Consider the following 23,285-nt stretch of genomic DNA (forward strand, 5'->3'; position numbering starts at 1 on the left):
GTGGCTGTAGACCAGTGGCTCCCAACGCGGTGCCCGCGAGCGCCATGGCGCCCGCCAGGGCATTTATGTGCACCCACCTACTGCCCAGCAGGGGAGAGAAGCTGTGGCCCTGCGCCTGACGGGGACAGAGAACTCAGGCTGCGGGCGCCGGTGCTCTCTGTCCCTGGCAGGCGCGGGGCTGCAGCTTCTCTCCAGCTTCTCTGGGGCTGCAGCCTGCGGGCGCCGGTGCTCTCTGTCCCTGGCAGGTGCGGGGCTGCGGCTTCTCTCCAGCTTCTCCGGGGCTGCAGGCGCCGGCGTTCTCTGTCCTTGGCAGGCACGGGGCTGCAGCTTTTCTCCAGCTTCTCCGGGGCTGCAGGCTGCAGGCGCCGGTGCTCTCTGTCCCTGGCAGGCGCGGGGCTGCGGCTTCTCTCCAGCTTCTCCGAGGCTGCAGGTGCTGGCGTTCTCTGTCCTTGGCAGGCGCGGGGCTGCAGCTTCGAAGCTGGAGAGAAGCTGCAGCCCAGCCCTGGCCGGGAACAGAGAACTCTGGGGCTGCAGGCTTCAGTCTATGTTAAAGGAAGGATAATAAATATATTTGGACCAGCAGTTCAACAATGTTTTACTTTTTAAAAAATAAAGATGAAAACTGTTTATGATATTTATTTTGTAAAATGTTTTGTAGATAAAAAAAGAATAAATTCACATGGGAAGGTGAATGAGTAATTGCCGAATAATTTAGTTAATACCTTTTACATGTAAAATTACTGTTTTTATCTTATGGACTCATATATTATGTAATATTAAATGATTTTTTTGTATATTTAATGTAAACAGAAAAATAAGCCTTGAAAAATTGTTGGCGCCCACCACACTCTCTTCTGAAAACATGAATGTGCTACTGGCCACAAAAAGGTTGGGAAGCACTGCTGTAGACAGATCAATGAAAAGCTCCACTCACGGCACAGCTGCCAGCAGAAAAGCGAACGTGTTCAGATTCACAAGGAATGGGATGGAGAATAACACGGAACATTTGTATATAAATCACGGGGGCAGCCTCAAATATCCTGGGCTCACCACGGCTACTACAGCACCACACACGGGATATTTTAAATCTATCCTTGAGAACTGGGGAAGAAATAGGTCTAAAAAGAAATATTTGATAATGAGAGAAAAGCACCTGGTTCTGAAGAGATTTTATACCAAGTAAGTGACAGTAGTTGGACAGTGTGACGGGATTGTATATGGAAGTTCCATAAACAGACAGTAATAATTCCCCCCCCACCCCCACCCTTCACATGGGCAGCAGGGAGCCCTTTGGGGAGGTGCTTTAAGAGGGTACGTGAGGGGAGTATGGAGCAGGAAAACTCCCTGGCAGTGGGGAGGAGGCAGCAGCAGGGCGGGGGGTGACTGGCAGCTGGGGGGGCGCTGGGTAGGGGGGGCAGCAGCAGCAGCAGGGCGGGGGGTGACTGGCAGGGGGGGCGCTGGGGGGGCAGCAGCAGGGTGGGGGGGTGACTGGCAGCTGGGGGGGAGCTGGGCAGGGGGGCAGGAGCACGGTGGGGGGGTGACTGGCACCGGGGGGGGCGCTGGGCAGGGGGGGCAGCAGCAGGGCGGGGGGGTGACTGGCAGCGGGGGGGGCGCTGGGCAGGGGGGGCAGCAGCAGTGGGGCGGGTGACTGGCAGCTGGGGGGGCGCTGGGCAGGGGGGGGCAGCAGCAGGGGGGCGGGTGACTGGCAGCTGGGGGGGCGCTGGGCAGGGGGGGGGCAGCAGCGGGGGGGGGCGGGGGCGCTGGCGCAGCAGGACCAGGCCGGTGGAACCTGGGGCCGGACAGTCTCCAGGGGGCACTTTCCCCTCCGGTCCCTTCCCGGCCTCGCTGCGGGCAGAGCCCGGCCCCGCCTCCCCCCCACAGGCCGCTGCGTCTCGGGCTCCGCGAGCTGGTCTCGGGCTCTGGCGCGAGGGGGCCGCTGGGTGAGACCGGGCTGGGGGGGGGGGGGAATGTCGGTGCAGCCCGGACATGGACGGGGGGGGCAGGTGACCCCCGAGGAGCGGGGAGAGAAAGGGGGGGGCTGAGATCCCCTCGGATTTACCGCTGCCCCCTCCCGTGGGGACCCCCCCTCCTCCCCCGTCCTGCCCCCTTTCTCCCTAGAGAGCCACGAGCAGCCCCCAGGGTGACCCCCCCTCCCCCAGCCCCTGAGAAGTTCCCTGTCTCCCCCCCCCCCCGATTGTGCCCCATTTTCTCTCCCCTTCGCCAGTGGCCAGTTCAGGTCTCAGGTTTGGGGGGTTTCCCCCATTTCCACCTGCAGGGATTTGTCCTTGTGCGGGTGGGAAATGGTTCCCCCGAGTGATTCCTGAGCTGGGCAGAGGGTGAACGGGCAGAGGCTGGGGGGGCCTGAGACAGGGACACCTCTGGGCTGGGCTGGGGGGGGCCACTCTCTGCTGGCAACGGGGCCTGGGAAGGGCCAGGAAGGGGAGGGAGGAGCAAGTGCCCCCCATGGAGACGGCCCAGCCCCAGGTTTCCCAGTCCCAGCTACTCCCCAGCACCTGCTGGCCCTGTGAGTGTGAGGCAAGAAGAATCCATCTCATTCTGTTGTTGATTGAATATCCCTGTATAATCCCCTCCAATTTCCCCTCCGTTCTCTTGAACTGTTAAATGCTGACGTAAAATCTTCCAGATGTTGGTGCTTCTGTCTCACATTAGCAAATATATTGTTTGTGCCCCATTTTCTCCTCAGTTCTCAAATACTGATATCAAATTCTCAAAAATCTTCCCACTTTTCTCTCCAGGTGTGTGACTGAAATCAGGACTCTTATCATACTGAGCATGGCCCTGTTCTGCCAGGCGCTGCAGAGACCCCAGGTGAGATCTGGGCCCTGTTCTGCCAGGCGCTGAAGAGACCCCAGGTGAGATCAGACCCCACTGTTGTGCCAGGAAAACTGAGACCTGGACCGAGATCACAGCCCCCTTTATACCAGGCAGCGTGACCCAAACCTCTGCATCCATTGTGCTGGGCACTTTAGAGACCTCAACTGAGATCTGTGTCCCCGTTGAGTCTGGCACTGCACTGACCCCAACCCAGATCACGCCCCACCACTGTACTGTGCACTGCACAGACCCTGACAGAGATCCTGCCCCCACATTTTACCAGTTGCTGCAGGGGCCCTAAACAAAATTAGGGATCCTGTAATGCTGGGAGTTGCAGAGTCCCTGACTGAGGTCAGGCCCCTGTTATGCAGGGCTCTGCACAGACACCGAGATCAGGGTCCCCATTGTGACAGGTGCTGAACAGACACCAAGGATATCTCTACCCTGCCATTAAAACCCCCAGCTGGCCCATGCCAGGTGACTCAGGCTCACAGGCTCAGGCGAAGGGGCTGTTTAATTGCAGTGTAGGTGTCTGGGCTCAGGCTGGGGCCAGGCTGTAGGACCCTGTGAGGTGGGAGGGTGCCAGACCTTGGGCTGCAGCCCCAGCCGGAACATGGACACCACAATTAAACAGCCCCACAGCCTGAGCCGTGTGAGCCCAAGTCAGCGGGCACGGGCCAGCCGCCGGTGTCTGACTGCAGTGTCGACATGCCCACAGGGACAGGCCTTGCCACAAAAAAGCTCAAAGGCTAAATAGGCCAATGGTGGGAGGCGACTCTCCATTTTACAGATGGGGAAACTGAAGCTCAGAGAGCTGAAGTAATTTGCTCAAGTTTGCATGGAGAATTTGGGGCAGAACCCAGATTGTTTGAATTCTTGCCTCTCCCCTTAACCCCAAGCCCAGCGTGTGTGTGTGCAGCGTTGTTTGGCCTGTGTTTGCCTTGCATTGGCTTCCAAGGGAGACAGTGGAATTTCCTTCACTGGAGGTTTTTAAGACCAGGTTAGAGATACACCAGTCTGGGAATGTCTAGGGATACTTGGTCCTGCCTCAACACAGGGGGCTGGAGTAGACGCCCTCTCAAGATCCCTTCCAGGCCTAATTGAAAGAATTCTCTTTTGTGCTGTGTCCTGTTCTACCCTGAGCTGTTTTGCCTGTTGCCTTTTGGAACTATGATGCACCATGCTGTGTTGCATAGTTTTATGATGCGTTATTTTGCCTCAGCTGGTTTGGTGTCTGTGTTATGTTGGTTTGAGTTGAGCTCTTTTGCATTGTGTACTTTTGTTCTAAGGTGTGTTAGTTTGCAGCGTGTTGCTTTCTTCTCCTTAGTATTGTGTCATTTTATGCTGTGCAGTGTAGTTTTTTGTTTTGTTTTTTGAATGGCCTGACACCATGTTTTCATTTGGTTTCATCATGTTGTTTTATACGCATCTATATTGCATAACATCATAGCAATGTAGAGCTGGACAGGACCTCAAGATGTTGTCATGTCCAGCTCCTTCTGCCGAGGCAGGACAAGTGTATGTAGATTGTCTGACAGAGCTTTGTCCTACCTGTTCTTAAAATCTTCCAGGGACAGAGACTCCCCAGCCCCCTTGTAAGACTATTCCCGAGCTGAACTGCCTTAGCTCTGGGGACACCCACACAGACTGTAGTGGTGAGCAGCTCTGGAGAGAGAGACCACCCCAGTGAGTGACAGCTGGGTAAAGAGACTGAAGTTGGGAGGAGAAACATTGACGTATCCAAGGTCACCCAGGCTGTCCGTGATGGAGCTAGAACTAGATCCCAGTTCTAGTGCCACCGTACTGCTGTTTTGGGCACTGAAGGTCTCTGCCACCCTGGTGCTTTAGGCACTGGTGCAAACCCTTAGTACAGACAGAATTTACACTAGTGCACTCTGATTGGCTCTGGTGCACTATGTCCCTATTTGAAGGCTTGCAGGGGATAGGGGAGGGGGGGCAGTGACCTCACAGAGGCCTGGGGCTGGCTGAACAGTGCAGCTGGGAAGGGAGGGGCAGCAGTGAGTGCTGGAGGTATGAGCCAGGAGCACAGCCCCACAGGGCTGGACACTGACTTCTCCTGACCCATGACCCATACACCCAGCTGTGTGCAGGGACCACAGCTGAGCTGCCTGCCAAGACATCCTGTGCATCCATGGGCAAACCACCTCTTTCTGCAGCCTAATACAATGGGGTCTGGGGACCTTCCCAAGCTGCGGGTGATGTGGCTCTGGCGTTAACGGGATCTGTTCCTGGCTCTGTCCCTGACCTGCTTGGTGACCTTGGGGAAGTCACAGCCCCTCTCTGTTTTCCTCCTCCCCATTGTTTACTTGGATTGTGATTTCTTTGGGGCAAGGACTGTCCCTCTCTGTCTGTGCAGTGCCCAGCAGAATGGGGGTGCTGATCTCAGTCAGGGTCTCTGCCATGTGCTGCACAATGGGGCCCTGATCTCCATCAGTGTCTGTGCAACGCAAGGCACAGTTTATAGACTCACAGACTTTAAGGCCAGAAGGTAGAGGTGTATTTCAGATGAGATCTCATCAGTGCCTTGTATAACAGTACTAACCCTTTCATGTGTCTGCTGGAAATACCTCACCTGATGTATCCTAGGACTGCATTAACCTATTTCACGGCCGCATCACGTTGACAGCTCATAATTATCCTGTGATCAACCAATACAGCCAGGTCTTTCTCCTCCTCTGTCAGTTCCAGTTGATAAATCCCCAGCGTATTGCAAAATTATGCACTTGGGGACTAACAACTAGAATTTGTGCACTATTAATTTTCATCCCATTTCTATTACTCCAGCTTTCAAGGACATGCAGATTTTCTTGTATGATTTTCCTGTCCTCCTCCATATTGGCAATCCCTCCCGGCTCTGTGTCCCACTCCCACTTCTTGTGCCAAGATCACTAATAAAAGTGTTGAGTAAGACTGGTCCCAAGACTGATCTGAGGAACTGCACTAGTAACTCCCTCCAGCCTGACAACTCACCGTGCAATATGACCCCCTTGTAGACTCCCCTTTAACCAATTCTTTATTGACCTTTTGGTTCTCATATTAATCCCCATCGTCTCCAATTTAACGAATAGTTTCCCATGTGGAACTGTATCAAAAGCCTTACTGACATCCAGATCAGGTTTCTGTGGCACGATCTACCTTCTGTAACACCATGTTTTATTTATTTATAGTGCTGAAGGCTGGGAGGAACTGTTAGCAGTAGGCTGAGCATGGCCATGTGGAGGTGGGGGCGGGGATGGCAGACAGTGGGGAGCTGGGGGGGATGTGGCATTGGAGATGTATCTGGGATTGTGTTTTGTAGGAGTCCATGTCTCTGCTCCCTGTGGCCGTGGCGCGTTCCGTACCAAAGCAGCACGTCAGCAGAGCAGACGCACACACCGTAGCTCTGCCTGGAACACACAGCGTTCACTGCCAGACGGGCTGGGCGATTTTTCAGGGACCCAGCTTGATATGCCTGGCTGGGGTGGGTTCAGCTGCGGGGTCTGGGGCTCTGATAGTTTGCGATGTTCCTTTTTGCAGAGTCAGTTTCTTTCCAGTTATTGTTTTACCCCCACCTATGCCCAGTATCCCTCTCGTCTTAACTTGCTTCGGTTATTTCACTTCCAGTTTTTAAATGGGATCTAAGAATTGCAAAGCTGAATGAAAGATGAACAAACAGAACCATTTGAATGTTGGCCCAGAGCTGGTAGAACGGTACCTAGTGCGGTCGGCTGTAATGACCGGGTTCCCTACAGCGTTTTCTGGTGGGGCGGATAAAGCAACGTCAAAGAGCCAAATGCGCGTTTTAGGGCGAAAGGGCTAAACGCATGGGAAATGAACTGACACCTACTTACCATTTCTTAATGCCTAAAATGTTGACACTCCCTCACAGCATCTTTTTTTTCAAAGCGATGCACAGCACACAGTCAAGTTAATGAATGGAAGCACGCCCATTATTGACTGCTTTGTGCTGCATGAGCATCTGATTAAGCACCTAATTACAACTGTACCGCTGTAAGTGGAAATGCATCAACCCAGCTTAGCTCCAAGGTGTTTAGATGGGAATGAAAAGTTTCTAAATTAAATACATGGCAGAATGGTTAATGGGGAAAATACACTGAAATGCCTCTACCCAGTCCTGTTGACTTCTTCTCCTAAACCTCCCATGAGTCCTGGCCTCTTGGTCAACTTGGCTCCCAGACCCCCATCAGCTGTGCCCTCTCCCAGCCTAACCCATTTCTACTGCAATTCTTCACCCTCCTCATCCAGGCAGGGGGTTGGCACTGCAGCCCCTAAGGTACCTGCATTAATCACTGTCTCTCATACTGGGGCTATTTAGATTTCAGGGAACGATTTCTCAGAATTACTGACTCTGGGAGGTGGGAGAGAGGAGAGGCTGAGAGAGTGTTTGCTCTTAGGGCCATGTTCAACTTTGGTAGGCTCCATGTTACCTCATCCTCCACCCTCCCCCATGTGTGTCTGCTCATGTGTCAGTGTGTCACCTGATCATAATGCCACTGGCCTCAGCAGAGCTCCCAGACAGGAGCTATATCACGAGGGGGTTACAGTACTGAGAGTGAAATACATCACAGGGAGGGTGTAGTTATCCTGAAGTGAAACATTCCAGTCTAGGAAGTGAAAGACTTCAAGTACTTCATTACTTAAAATTACGCTTGAAAGAATTGGATTTTTATGAATAAATTGCAGTAAATGTTGATTTTACTGTACACACACAGATGAAAAAATATTTATATAGGTAATATACAGAAATGCTTCTGGAGAAAGTGGAGTTTGATTTAAGGATATTTACACTGTATATTTTGCCTGTGACATTGACAATTTCTCTTTGAACAGTTATATGATTTGGCTTTTGGAATCTCAACAGTTACTGTTATTAAATAATTGTTGTCTGACGACCCCCATAACTTCCCACAGCTCTGAACATTGAAATTGTAAACATTGAAAAAAGGGCTTAAAAAAAATCACGCTCTATTGAAATTAAAAGAAAGAAATAGACAAAATGAATTTTGTCAAACCCACTTAACAGCAATTGCAATATGCTAGGGGATGGAAATTCACAACTAAGGCACCAACTTTAATTCTGCCCTGTAGGGACACCAGGCAATTGCGGTAGGGCTACGAATTAGGCATTTTAGTGTATATCGTTCCAGATTACAAATCGGTATGATCTAAAGACACATGAGATCTTTTCCTCAGGATATCACCGTCACTGGGTTGTTTCTCTTAGTGGTAATTCCCAGAAGTGAACAGATTAATAACATTTTATCAGCTATGAAGTGGCCATTTCAGATTTTGGGGGAGTGTCTGTTATTTTGCACTACGGGCCAGGTACTTGGAGAGACGGAACCTTGGTTTCATTTTAACTTCTCCATGCTCAGCAGCTCCTGGAATTTGGTTCAAAGTATTTACATGTTTCCCTGCCCTGTTCTTAAAAGTGCTGCTTTAGAAAGTGGGGAAGGGCAGGAACTGACTGCAGGATCCGTAGCTGAGTCCCTTAGATATTTATAGCTCATCAGAAGGAGGACGGGGATTGGTGGGTGTCTGGGGATTTAATAATAAACACACAAATATCATTGTTCTTAGTGAATTTTCATCTTCTAATTCCCATAACCCACTAATTATCCCTGGCTGCCCCCGGCAGTCTGGGGAGGAAGAACTAGTCGACTCCTGTGGCCAGTGTGGAACCGAAGGCACAAGGATCTTTGAGTGGCTGACTCAGAGTCAGCCAGAGTGAAATTCACTTCACTGGATAAAGCCCTAGTTGCTGAGCTCTGCAGAGGGGTGGGGAGGTGAATTCCATCCCCCATTCTTGGGAATAGACCCCCCCCCTCCAATTCTCACCCTGATCTCAGACAGTACCCCAACCTTCCCCTGCAGTGATGGACCCACTTGATGCTGCCAGAGCCATCTGCCATGGGACCTGGAGAGGACAGAGGCCCAGCTCCAGAACTGCTCCCCCTGCCCACAGCCCCCAAGCTGTGCTAGAGTTGCCCTGACTTTCCAATCTGCAGATCAGTCCAGCTGTACCCAGCCCGTGCACCCACCACACAGAATCTTTGTCACAACAAACATCCCAGGATTGGGAAAGACCATCTGGGGCTGGCTGCAGTCTCCGTTGCTGCTGTGAGGGGAATGGGGTGGTCCCTCCTGTAGGATACAAACATACCCAGGGGCAGAAGGGAAATGTAGTTTCTTCCAGGGGTTTGAAATGTTTAGTTTAGAGTCCTGAGCTCTGTCTTCCTGTTTGTCTCCTCCTGCCACTTTCAGAGCTCTTGGGGAGACAAGGTGGGTGAGGTAATTTTTTTAGAACCAATTAAAAATACCTCTTTGCTGGGACCAACATGGGTACAACAACTTTCCCCGTTGTACCCCCTCCCCATCTCACCTCCCCCTCAGCTGAGACTGTCCCATGTGATAGGAAAATAAGGGTTCAGTCCTGTCGCTGGATTGGGTCTTGCCGGCACTAACGGGAGTGAAAGCCTGTGTGCATTAATGACAGCAGCAGCTCTGGGACTCGACACATAGGGAGAAGAGATGGGAGTGAGCAGGTTGTGTTTGTGCCAGGTGTGAGTTACTCATGCGGGAATTCTGCACCGCTGCGTACGCACAGAATTCACGTCCAGCGCAGAATTTCTTTTTTTTGGCTTGAAGAAGATACGTTCTGCCTGAGAAGTGCTACAGTTCTGCCTTTCACCCACCAGAGGCCCCTGTGGCACCAGAACAGGCAGCAGCCAGCTGGGTTCATCTTGGTGGTAATTTGTTCCCCGAGCTATACCCCAAATGGGAGGAGAGTTAGTGGGTGCAACTGGGGAGAGTCCTGAGACACGGCTGCCGCTGGGGGTGGGGGCAGGGTGGTCATTCTCGACTCGCAAGAGGGCGTGGAAAGGGCACAGGAGGAGCAAGTGTCCCCTATGGAGACTGCCCAGCCCCAGGTTATCCAGTCCCAGATGCTTCTTCCCCCACCGTACCCCAAACCTCTTCACCCCTCCAACCATCAGTTGCCAGGCTTCCCTTGCTGCGAGCCCTTCCTGACTGCAGAGACCCTCTGAGCCAGTCGTGTGTCAGGGCTCAGCCCTCTGGCTGCGTCCTCAGGGCACTTTCTTCCTCTCTCGGGGCACCGTGCCACAGGCGCCCCACAAAGCTACATTACTCAGGCTTTGGCTTCAGCCCCGGGTGGTGGGGCTCAGGGCCCTGGACTTCAGCCCCATGCGCTGGGACTGGAGCTTTCTGCCCTGGGCCTCAGTGAGTCTAATGCCGGCCTTGCTTGGCCCCGGCCCTGAAACCTGCTAGTGGCCCCCAGGGGGCCCAGGACCCCTAGTTGAGAACCACTGCCTTACCCCACGAATCACAGCAATGTTCAGGTTACTGCCAGTCATAGAATCCTAGAATATCAGGGTTGGAAGGAACCTCAGGAGGTATCTAGTCCAACCCCCTGCTCAAAGCAGGACTGTTGCCGGCCCAGACGGCCCGAGGGAGGCAACAGCGGGGTTCGTTGCCCGGTGTGCGTCGCACTAATTAACACACCAGGATGGAGAAGCAAACCAAGTTTATTTGAGCCCAAATAAGGTGCAAGGGAGAAATAGCAATCTCAAATCCTACACACCCACACGCAGGCGGGGTCCCAGCATTTATACCCCCTTGTTTTTCTTTATCTGTACTTTTCCACTGTGTGGGGGCTACTTTCTCCTGCATATAACTTTAATTACAGCATCTGCTTTCCGCCTATCTTATCTAGTATTGGCTGCATTTAGTACCAACTGGCCTTGCAGCTGCTAGCAGTCAGCACATAGCACAAGAGGTTACAAAAGTTTAGTAAGGCTAACAGCAGCACTTCACATAGAGGTACTTTGGTTCACATAGGCCCAGAGCCATTCTCCTGAGTTATCTATGCCTAGTGACACCAACAGGACCAATCCTCAACTAAATCATCCCAGCCAGGGCTTTGTCAAGCCTGACCTCATGCCAAAGGACCAGTCACTTACTGAGGTCAATTGAATCTTAGATCTCACAACAAAGACAACACTTGTAGCCAGTCCTGTCATAACCTGTATTAAGACTTATTTAAAAGGAAAGGAGAGTTGTTTACAAAGTTAAAGCAGGTAATCCTATAGATGCAGACGAGTTGCAGTCTTAGATTTCAAAGGTTATAGAAGCTTCTATAATAAGCAAGCTCTGCATATTCTTTAGGACTAACCCCGGCTAAGCAGCTGGGGATCTCGTGCTTATGCCTAGAAACTTTGCCCCCCCAGAGTCCAAGCAACATACAGATCATCAGTTCCTTCTGTGTGGGGGTTTTCATCCCCTTCCTGCCATGTGCTCTGAGCTGGAAACTCAGCTACTGGGAAGTCAAGAGCACAACAACAGTCTTTTGTCGTCTTTAACGTCCCATAATAGTCTATCTGGTGTGGATGGACCTTTCCTGCCAGGCAGGGTGTAATGCATTCGGTTGCCAATCAGCACTTCACTTAGGTAAAGTCTCTCTCCTGTCTGGTGATTTACAGAGCCACAGAGGCTCCCAATGCAACTAGTCAGATGTTAACCCAGGCAGCAACTCACAAGCATTCAATAAAGTGTAAACGCATTCTTATAATCCTAATACCTAATACTAACACAGGTGAGTCAGACTGATTCCAGCGATGCGTTTGTCCCTGTTCAGTGAAGACATGGGGGCTTTTGCAAGAGCTAACACCTCATCTGGCAGTGTCACAGGCAGGCTGGGCAGGGATGGTGTCTCTAGCCTCTGTTTGCCAGAAGCTGGGAATGGGTGACGGGGTGGATCACTTGATGATTCCCTGTTCTGGTCATTCCCTCTGAAGCACCTGGCATTGGCCACTGAGCTAGATGGACCATTGGTCTGACGCAGTGGGCAGCTCTTATGTTCTTATGTTCACAGTCTGTATGAGGAGTATCTACTCATTGGGACTCACTGGGGAGCCACAGAAAGGAACGAGATGTGCTGAGGCAAAAAGGCCCAGTCTCAGAGCCCCCGGGGTCACGCTTCCCAAAGGCTAAAACTAGGCCCAGCCCATGAAGGGGGCACTGCCAGGAGAGACTGGATAAAGGCTGGAGCATCAAACAGCTTTGTAAACCTGAGAGAGCTGCCTTGGGGACAGTGACAGGGAGAATCCCCAGAGTGACTCCTTTGATTCTGCTCGTCTCTGGCCTTTCGTTCATAGAATCATAGAACTGGAAGGGACCTCGAGAGGTCATCTAGGCCAGTCCCCTGCACTCAAGGCAGGACTCAGTATTATCTAGACCATCCCTGAGGTGTTTGTCCAGCCTGCTCTTAAAAATCCCCAGTGATGGAGATTCCACAGCTTCCCTACACTATTTGTTCTGGAGTTTAACCACTCTGACAGTTAGGAAGTTTTTTCCTAATCTCCATCCTAAATTGCCCTTGCTGCAATTTAAGGCCATTACTTCTTGTCCTATCCTCAGAGGTTAAGAACAATTTTTTTCTTCCACATCCCTGTAACAACCTTTTATGTACTTGAAAACTATTATCATGTCCTCTCTACTCCAGACTAAACAAACCCAGTTTTTTCAATCTTCCCTCATAGGTCATGTTTTCTAGACCTTTAATCATTTTTGTTGCTCTTCTCTGGACTTTCTCCAATTTGTCCACATCTTTCCTCATATGTGGCACCCACAGATGGACACAGTACTCCAGTTGTGGCCTAATCCGCACAGAGTGGAGTGGAAGAATTACTGCTTGTGTCTTGCTTACAGTACTCCCTCAAATACATCCCAGAATGATGTTTGCCCGTTTGCACTGTTGACTTATACTTAGCTTGTGATCCACTCTGGCCCCCAGCTCCCGTTCCGCAGTGCTCCTTCCTGGGCAGGAATTTCCCATTTTGTATGTGTGCACCTGATTGTTCCTTCCTAAATGAAGCACTTTGCATTTGTCCTAATAGAATTTCAGCCTATTTACTTCAGGCCTTTTCTCCAGATCATTTTGAATTTTAATCATAGAATATCAGGGTTGGAAGGGACCACAGGAGGTATCTAGTCCAATCCCCTGCTCAAAGCAGGACAAATCCCCAGACAGATTTTTGCCCCAAATCCCTAAATGGCCCCCTCAAGGATTGAACTCACTGCCTTGGGTTTAGCAGGCCGATGCTCAAACCACTGAGCTCTCCCTCCCTGGCCTATCCTCTAAAGCACTTGCAACCCCTCCCAGCTTGGTATTGTCTGCAAACTTGGTAAGTATAACAGAGGATGTTACTGGGAGGGTTTCACCATGTCTCAGAGGGTTACACCCTGGTGGGAGGGGGCTAGGCCTGTACTGGAATAAGGTCACTCTGTGCTTCACAGTGTGGCAGAACCTAGAGTGTCCATTAAAAGGGAAAAATCAGGGGGGGAATCGGCATGTGGAATGGACAAAAGCCCCCTCTGCATTCTCTCACATTGCCCTTCTCGTCCTGGCAGGCTACAGATTAACGTCCACGTTTTGCTCCAGATCATTTCATCCTCCCAGAGGGAAGGAAATGGCTGCAATGGAGCTCGCTCAGGTAAGGGATTCTCAGGGAGCTGGTGGTGGGTTCTGCTTGAAGGGAGAGGAGCAGTACGTGCATAGGAGGGTAGGAGCTGCTGGAGGTGGTGGGAGGCAGGAAATATCTGGGGTGGAGAAAGGGAGGGGACAGGATGTGACAAACCTGCTGAGACTTGTGTACTCTAGGGTGTGATGGGTTGTCACCCCGGGGTGCAGTCTGGGGGGCTTCTGGGAACCACTGTGCCTTCTAACCCTCAAGCTGGGCTGGCCCTTTTCACACTGTTTTGCTGGAGATTCAGCCAGCCTCTCCAGGCCCTGTTATCACCCAACACGACAGCAGGAGGCACCATGCAGCCAACTAAGCTACCTGAGTGCTTTACCTAAGCCACTCAAGGACAGATAGACGACGACAGCCAATTTCCCAGCTCCCCAGCCTTGCACACCTGCTGTAGTATAAATTCAGAATTATACCATCTTATAGTGCACAGGGATCTCTGTAATGTCAGCTCATTAATAGTTCACCTTCCCCTCGATATGGGAAAGATGTGCACAACAAGCCTGTGCTAACCAAGCTCAGCTTTTCCCCAAACACTTCACTCAAAATGCACTGATTAAGATAAAGCATAAAACAAGTTTATTAATGGCAGAAAAGTAGATTTTAAGTAATTATTGTTAGAACAAAAAAGGAGCCGGTTGATCCAGAGGCGGATATGAATACAGGCTTCTTTATTGCGTTACTTGTTCCCCTTGACCCAACTATCGAGTAAGCACTGGATTAGCTACATCACACGCCTTTTATCCAAGTTTGTATGTAAACACCTACATCCGTTACAACACCCCAAAACCCCTTATTAAGTAGTAGAAACGCTCATACAATTAGTATACCCACCCCTATCCACTGTCACAGTATCATAGAGGCGTTTTTACTTTGAAAATACCGTTCTTTGCAATAATGTGTTGCCACAAATTTCCCTAAACAGCAGTTCTCAGGGTATGGAGGAAGGGTCAATGAGCAGTTCTCGGGGAGGGAGGAAGGGGCCATAAGCCAGGGCTTGTTTATGTAGCTGGGAAAGGAAGGGAGGGGGAGGTAACATTTCTTTTACTTTCTTTCACACAAAGGACATTCATTCCAGCAACTACATTTCTCATGCAGCTGCATCAATGTCAATTCTTACAAGCAACAGAGAGAGGAAAAATATGGCAACTTAATTGTTAAGCAAAGAATTACTGCCTGCTTATGCCTTTGTCCCCAATGCATGTCAGCACATTAGCAGCTTCCCAGCTGTTTTACTGAACCCTAACGTATCCCAACAATTCTAAGTGATAGCAAACAGATCAAAGCAGATTATTTAGCAGATAACCAAAAGCTCAAACTAAGCCTAACATACTAGATGGATAGAATTTGAATTAGCAATTTCTCACCCTGACTGATGATACAAGCAGTCCCCCAAGTTTCCATACACAAGCTAGAAATCCCTTTACCCTGGGAGCAGCAGTTCCCCCAGTTCAGTCTTTTTTTCCTCAGGTGTTTCCAGGAGTTCTCTTGTGTGGGGAATGAGGCCAAGAGATGATGTCACACCCCACCTTATGTAGCTTTTCCATATGGCGGGAACCATTTGTTCCAAACTAAGTTCCCAGTCCAGTTTGTGGAAAAATACAGGTACCAAAATGGAGTTCGTTGTCATGTGGTCTAGTCACATGTCCTAGCGTGTCCTGCTGAGTCATAGTAGCCATGACTCATAGGCTGGCTGAAACAATCACAGGAAGGCTAAGCTCTTCCACGGTCCATTGTCTTTGTTGATGAGCCATCAGCTCTGTCTGGCTTCTTCATTGTTGTACCTGAAAGGCTCGTTGTGGGTGTTACCCATAGTAAGCACATTTGAAATACAGATACAGAGTCAATATCCATAACTTCAGATACAAACATGATCCATGCACACAAATAGGATAATCATACTCAGCATGACACATCTTGCACAAAATGCATCATAATTATGTCCTAATCATATTATAACCATACCACTATGCTGAATATGGGGGTGTAGTGTCAGATAAGGCCTAATTTCAAGGCACGGGATTTGGGAATGGAACTTCCCCTCTTTGTGGAACAGGAAATAACCCTCCAGCCAGGGCTGAGACAACTTCCCAGACTCCCAGTGCTGGAGCCTGAATCTACTGGCACTTCATTAGTTACCACCACCCCCCAATCTTTGTGGTAACTGCAAACTTTATCCGTGATGATTTTATATTCTGTTCTAGGTCATTGATAAGAATGTTAAATAGCACACGGGGAAAAAGCAATCCTTGTGGGAACCCGCTAGAAATAAATCCACTCGACCATGGTTCCCCATTTACAATCCCAGTTTTTAATCTGTTTAATGTATGCTGTGTTTATTTTGTATCATTCTAGTTTTTTAGTCAAAATATTGTGCTGAAACAAGTCATATGCCTTACAGAAGTCTAGATATATTACATCAATAATATTAGCTGCAACCAAACTTTTGATCTCATCTAGTAAGGATATCCAGTTAGTTTGATAGGATCTATTTTCTCTAAACCTTTGTTAATAGGTACTAATTATATTACCTTCCTTTAATTCTTTATTAACGAAATCCAGTATCGACTGCTCTGTTATTTTGCTCAGTATTGATATCAGACTGACACTCTTGTAATTAGCTGGATCATCTCTTTTACACTTTTTAGTATTGGCACAGCATTAGCTTAATTCCAGTCTTCTGGAATTTCCCCAGTGTTCCAAGTCCTAATTACAATCAACGTTAATAGTCCACCATGCTCCTCCACCAGGTCTTTAAAAACTCTTGGATACAAGTTATCCGGACCTGCTGATTTAAACATGTCTAACTGTAATAGCTGCTGTTTAATGTCCTTGTGAGTTCTTGTTGGAATGGAAAGAGTGTCATCGTCAACATCTTATGATATGAGTACAGCATCTGTTTTTCTCCAAATCCAGGAGAGAACACTTATTGAACACTTTTACCTCTTCTGCATTATTTTTGATAATTCTGCCATTTCCGTCTAGTAATTTATCACTACCATTGTTAGGATTAATATACTTTTCAAACCTTCCTTCTTATTTTCATTGATTGGTCATTGATTTCCCTTACCAATTTTCTACAATTCTGACCTTCTAACTCAGGGGTGAGCAACCTTTCAGAAGTCTTCATTTATTCACTCTAATTTAAGGTTTTGAGTGCGCCAGTAATACATTTTAACATTTTTAGAAGATCTTTCTCTGTCTATAATATATAACTAAACTATTGTTGTATGTAAAGTAAATAAGGCTTTTAAAATGTTTAAGAAACTTCATTTAAAATGAAATTAAAATGCAGAGCCCCCCGGACTGGTGGCCAGGACCCGGGCATTGTGAGTGCCACTGAAAATCAGCTTGCGTGCTGCCTTCAGCACCCGTGCCATAGGTTGCCTACCCCTGTGTGACGTTATTGATATAAACTGGGACCATATAGAACATGGTTTGCAACCAAGGTCCTGTAGTGGCACCAAATCTTAGGTAAAGGGGGTCATCTAAGGTGTCCAAGACCAGGTTATGGGTTGCTGGTTATGATTATGCTGTCTATATGTATGTATCATTTTGTAGTTGAAGTTATAAGTATTGGCTTTATACTGTCTGTATTTTGTATTTGTGCTCTGCTTCTGGGTGACATCCCAGACAAGTTGGTGTTAGCTCTGCCTAGCCTGCTTGATGGCCCATTAAGGACCATCAGCTATTCATCTGACCCATTGAGAGAAGGCAGACATGCCTTGTAACTCAGCAAAGTGCAGGGACTTGTCCATGTGACTCCAGACTCCATTTTGCTGTAATTTTCCACAGTAAGGACAAAGAGGTTCTTACACCTGGAAAAGCCTATATAAGGCTGATGCCTCATCTCCATCTGGTCTTCAATCCTGCTTCTTACCTCTGGAGGGACTTTGCTACAAGCTGAAGCTCTGCACAAAGGACTAATGACCCATCCCAGCTGGGGATGTACTCCAGAGACTTGATTTGAACCTGCAGTTTATGCCATCACTGCTACAAGCCTGAACTAAGAACTTTGCCATTACTGTATGTAATTGATTCCATCTAACCAATTCTAGCTCTCATCTCTACCTTTTTCCCTTTATGAATAAACCTTTAGATTTTAGATTCTAAAGGATTGGCAACAGCATAATTCGTGAGTAAGATCTGATGTGTATATTGACCTGGGTCTGGGGCTTGATTTTTTGGGATCGAGAGAACCTTTTTATTTTACTGGGGTGTTGGTTTTTATAACCATTCATCCCCAGGACGAGTGGCACTGGTGGCGATACTGGGAGACTGGAGTGTCTAAGGAAATTGCTTGTGTGACTTGTGGTTAGCCAGTGGGGTGAAACCGAAGTCCTTCTTGTCTGGCTGGTTTGGTTTGCCTTAGAGGTGGAAAAACCCCAGGCTTGGGCTGTGACTGCCCTGTTTGAGCAATTGGTCCTGAATTGGCACTCTCAGTTGGGTCCCGCCAGAACCGCCTCGTCACAGTGGCGTAGTCGTGCTTGGATCCACAGAACCAGGTCAATTAAGCTTTGGGCCAGAACCCCACGCTATCCAAATTCAAAATTTGGGATTGAGAGTTTGGTTGGTTAAAGATCAGTGACCATGAGAGAGAAAGCATCAGCAAAAGCAATGAAACTGCAAGGCCTGATGGACAGCCTGCAGTTTGAACATGAGCAAAACCTGGCAGAAATTCGAATGGAAGAGAAGCGAGCCTTGGCCCAGCTGGAGAAAGAGGCTGCTGAGAGAGAGAAAGAAGCTGCTGAGAGAGAAGAAAAAGCACGTAAGGAGCTGCTGGCTGCTGAGGAGAAAACTCGACAGATGCAACAAGAAACTGCTAGACCCCAGCTTCAAGTCAAAAAAGCAAGGGAAGAACAGCAGAAATTGTATCCTCTTGAAAGTCCAGTTTGTAACAATGTTGGTATGTTGTATAACTCTGAGCAGTTGTCTGGGCGTAACCAAATGTGCCCCAACAATGCCACCTCTTATGTCAATGCTGTTACTGTGTGTTCAGTAGAGGGTGGCCCCATAAATTGTGCCAGTGCTATGTATGGGAGTGGTAATGGAAAATTCATAGAGTGTGTAAAAGTCAATGGTAAAAGCTGTTTAGGGCAAATTATGGCTTCTAACATCACTCTTGTTAAAGCAGATCTGGTCAAAGAGGAAGATTATTTACCAAATTAGAGTGTGAATGTTGTGATCCTCTATGAGTTTACTGTGCGTGTGCCTTTAGCCAGAATCCACCTTGAATGGAATGGGGCTCAGCATGAAGTGATAGCTGGCGTCAGGAAGTTATTGCCTAAAGATCTTTTAATTGAGGAAAACGTTAAAGCTTTGTTCAGTCCAGGTAGCCAGTCACAGGAGAGGAATGATCTTTAACCTGTGTCTATTGTGGGCAATGGTTTGCCTGAGGTGGGTTGCTCCAAAGGTTTGTCTGTGCCAGGAAGCAGTGTGTCTGTGAGTGGAGTTTCTGAATGTCTGTCTGATGTCTCAGAAGGAAGTGTGAAGTTAGATCAAGAGCAGAAAGATCTCATTGGTGAGGAAAATGTTTCTCAGGAGCAGGTTAAAGTAGATGGTCAGGTTAAAGCCCTAACCAGGGGCGGCTCTAGGCACCAGCAAAACAAGCTGGTGCCTAGGGCGGCAAAATATAGGGGGCGGCAAAAGGCTGGGGCTGGGGCCACAGCTCATCCTGCCGCTGCGAGCGGAGGAGCGGCCCGTCCCCCGCAGCCGGCGCAGGGCCGCGCTACCGGCTCCGCTTGGGGGAGAGGGATGGCCCCTTACCGGTAGCGCGGCCCCGCCTGGCTGCAGAAGACGGGCCGCTCCTCCTCTGCTGCAGCTGCGTGGCTCCGGGGGAGGGGTGGGGGGGCTGAGCTCCGCCCCGCTCCGAGCCGCGTGGGGGGGGGGCGGGGCTGTGAGCTCCAGGCTCCAGCTCCCTCCGCTCGGCGCGAGCTCCCAGCCTCGCCCCCTCCCCACGCGGCTCGGGGCGGGGCTCAGGCCCCGTTGGAGCTCCCAGCCTCGCCCCCTCCCCACACGGCTCGGCGGTTCAGGCCCCGCCGGCCACACGCTGCAGCTGCTCGGCGACGCGCTGAGGCTCCGGGTAAGGAGGGAGCCGGGGGTAAGAGGCTGGGGCCAGGGGGGGTTGGCTAAGGGGCAGGGGGTCCATGGGGACAGTCAGGGCACAGGGAGGGGGCAGAGGTGGGGGGGGTGGGGGCAGGGAATGGGGGGAGTTGGATTGCGGGCGTTCGGGGGGGGTCTGTCAGGACCCCGGGGGGGATGGATAGGGGTTGGGGCAGACGGGGAGCAGGGGTGGGGTCCCAGGGTGGTGGTTGGGGGTCTTTGGGGGACGGTGAGGGGACAAGGAGCAGGATGGTCGGGGATTCTGAGGGGGGTAGTCGGGGGGCAGGAAGTGGGTGGGGGTCGGATGGGGGCAGGGCCAGGCTGTCTGGGAGGCACAGCCTTCCCTACCCTACAGCTCATCAGCAGTTTGAGGCTTGCAGAAGAGCCGAGCTGTGAGCTTTTCCATTAGGGCCACTGTCCCTGTCACTTCTCAAATGCCAAATTATAGTCTACTTGTAATTTCAGTGCCATAGGGAGATTCGTGTCAGGGGAGGGTAGCTTCATTTAAAATTAGCCACTGGGGGGAGGGATCACATGAGAAGAGCAATATCCTTCCCAACCCTACCAACGGAGACCCCCCTCCCCCGCATTCCCTGAGGTTCCAGAGGGGTTAATTCAGTGGTTCTCAAACTTTTGTCAGGGTGACCCCTTTCACATAGCAAACCTCTGAGTGTGACCCCCCCTTATAAGCTGAAAACACTTTTTTATATATTTAACACTATTATAAATGCTGGAGGCAAACCGGGGTTTGAGGTGGAGGCTGACAGCTCACGACCCCCAGTAATAACCTCGTGACCCCCTGAGGGGTCCTGACCTCCAGTTTGAGAACCCCTGGATTAATTTAATTTTAGCACCCTGTGTCCATTCACATGCATGTGCTATTTCAGTTTTGACAACATAGGCTCATTCCAGATTCTGGAACAAGCTCAAATGCTCAGTTCGTGGAGTATGTACATAGTTTATACTAAAGACAAATCCACAGTAACCGTCTCCAGTTTGCGAGGGACCCCATGGAGCCAGTCTCTAGGAAACACATAAATGCATGGAGATTAAGTCCATTAATGGCTATTAGCCAGGATGGGTAAGGAATGGTGTCCTTAGCCTCTGTTTGTCAGAGAGTGGAGATGGATGGTAGGAGCGAGATCACTTGATCATTACCTGATAGGTTCACTCCCTCTGGGGCACTTGGCATTGGCCATTGTCAGTAGTCAGGATACTGGGCAGGATGGCCTTTAGTTTGACCCAGTATGGCTGTTCTTATGTTCTAACCTAAATGAATCCAAAGTTATGAAGCCAGATATGAGTCAAGGAAGCCAGCAGAGTATCAGAAACCTGGAAAAATCTCTGCTTGGATGGGCTCAGGCGTTGGGTCACAAGCTGAGGTGGTTCCAAAGGTTTGGATTTTTTTTTAAGCAGAATTTTTTTATTGTTCCTTTAAACAATCAAACACAGCAAGCAGCAAATATTTGGCCACACACTTCTGAAACCCCAAATCATGTTCAGGTTTTGGCAGATTTATTTCAGCTTTTTCAATTAGAAAAACCACAACAAATTTTGAAAGAAAGCAGACATTGTCTGATTTGTTTCTGCTTTTTAAAAACCCCTAGTTTTCGATCCAAAAAAAGTTTTGACAGAAAATATTTGTACAACCTTTTTAATGAGCTTTAGTGCCTTTTAGCACTAGCTGATGCTGAGAACCAGTGATACCTTGTAAAGGTGACTTGAAAAGAAATTCTCAAAACTGGGTTTGTGCTGAGATGCAGAAGGTTTTTAAATGTTTATTTTTCCCGGGGCAAACGGGGTCGGGGGCAAGTGTGGCAGTTTTCCCCAGGCCCCACAGAGGCCCCCATGAGAATACAGTATTCTACAGTATTGCAACTTGTTTTTATGGAAGGGGCCCCCAAAATTGCTTCGCCCCAGGCCCCCTGAATCCTCTGGGCGGCCCTGGTTCGTGCTGCTGCAAGCTGAGGAGCAGCCTGTCCTCTGCAGCTGGGCAGGGCCGCGCTACTGGATCCTGCCTAGGGAGTGGGGGTGGCCGCTGACTGCGGGAGAGCGGCACGAACCAGCTGAGGAGCAGCCCGTCCTCTGCAGCCAGGGCAGGGCCGCGCTACCGGCTCCGCCTTGGGGGTGGTGGCCGCTGACCGCGGAAGAGCGGCAGGAGCCAGTAGCGCGGCCCTTCCCCGGCTGCAGAGGATGGGCCGTTCCTCCTCGGCTTGTCCTCGCCGCTCTCCCACAGGCAGCGGCTGCCCCCCAGGCAGGAGCCGGTAGTGCGTCCCTGCTCTGGCTGCAGAGGACGGGAGGGACATGATGCCCGGGCGGGCCGCTCCTCCTTGGCTTGTCCCCGCCTCCTCCCCTCTGCGCTGCCTCCTGCCAGGGGATGAGAGAGGGGAGCAGAGTGGCAGCCCAGGCTGAGCCCAGCTCATGCCAGGGCCAAGGCGAAGACCAAGGATGAGCGGGGCTGGGATCCAGCAGCAGCTCCAACCCCTGGCCCTGGGAGCGGTGGTGACTGGAGCTGAATCTGCCTCGGGCCAGATCTGCAGCAAGGTAAGAGTTGGGCCAGGCAGGAGGGTTTTGTTAAAAGTAAATGTTAAAATTACATTAGTAGGAAATGGTTTTGTTTCACTAACTACAAATTCTCTGTTTTCATTTTTTTTTAATTTTAAACAGTCAAAACAAAACTGCAAAGTGCAAACATGTAAAAGCAAAAAAAATTCGGGGCGGGGGGCAGCCAAAAATGTTTTTGCTTGGGGCAGCAAAAAACCTAGAGCCGGCCCTGTCAGGAAGTCGTCCTTACATCACCTTTGTGACTCTAGCTTGAAGGGGAGCTTCTTTTTCTTCCCCTTGCTGAGAAGCAGCAAGAGAAGAAAGAAAGGTCCGGTGGGCCAACTGGGTGCAGAAGCCAATGCTGCCTTTTCCTGCAGGGAAGCCCAAAATGAGGGACTTGCATTGAGTAGAGGCAGTGTTGTGCTCCTAGGAAAGAGCCCACTGCTGCAGCAAGAGGGATGAAACAGCCTGCTGAAGCCTGGGATTGAACCAGGGACCTTTAGATTTTCAGTCTAATGCTCTCCCAACTGAGCTACTTCAGCACTTGCAAGGGGGCCTTTTTGGGCTGCTACTTCTCACCTTGGCGTTTATTCTCCATAAACCATCTCTCCAGTCAACACTGGCCAATGCAAGATGGACATCACTTGCTATTTTAGCCCTTGGAAACGTCATCAACTAGTCTCTGGATCTCTCGAATGCTGCGCTTTAGTTCATGGGGGAAAAGCGAGAGAAGCGACCTTTGAACAAAGGGCCTGGGGTTAACATCCTAACGCTGTCTGTCTCCGACTGTAACACTATTTAATACTGGCCCACCCTGTGCTGGTGAGTGCTCCATTTCTAGATGTTAGTACATTTCAGTTACTGTCAAAATTAAGTTTCTATATGCTTAAAAGAAATGATTTTTAATTTGCTTATATATGGCATGAATAAATACAGATTTACACATCCTAGCATGAACATTTATTGTCTTATATGATAGAGAAAATCCTGGATCCTAACTGTGCATCAAAATCATGAAATGAGCTACAAATGCAATAAAAATAAGGTATTCAATGGTTTAACATATGGAGCGGGGGTGGGGGGCACTGAAGACACGTCTTGCCTGGGATGCCACTTGGTCTAGGGGAGGCCCTGTCAGGGAAAGCAGGAGTTAGTCTCACACGCCTATTTCCAGGCTGTAATCTGTGGGCGCCCTGCTCTGGGGGAGGAATCGTGGTAGCCCAGACTCAGGGCTGG

The 23,285-nt window shown here is 49.9% G+C and overlaps 1 non-coding gene across 1 annotated transcript; it reads right to left on the reverse strand.

Annotated features, from left to right (window-relative positions):
* Positions 1–22,518: 22,518 nt before the first annotated feature.
* TRNAF-GAA lies at positions 22,519–22,591 on the reverse strand. The gene has a single exon. It is a non-coding gene; the product is annotated as a tRNA-Phe (tRNA).
* Positions 22,592–23,285: the final 694 nt, after the last annotated feature.

The sequence above is a fragment of the Mauremys mutica genome, unplaced genomic scaffold (genome assembly GCF_020497125.1).
Source record: "Mauremys mutica isolate MM-2020 ecotype Southern unplaced genomic scaffold, ASM2049712v1 000539F_np12_subseq_1:119545_obj, whole genome shotgun sequence".
Classification (NCBI taxonomy): Eukaryota; Metazoa; Chordata; order Testudines; family Geoemydidae; genus Mauremys; species Mauremys mutica.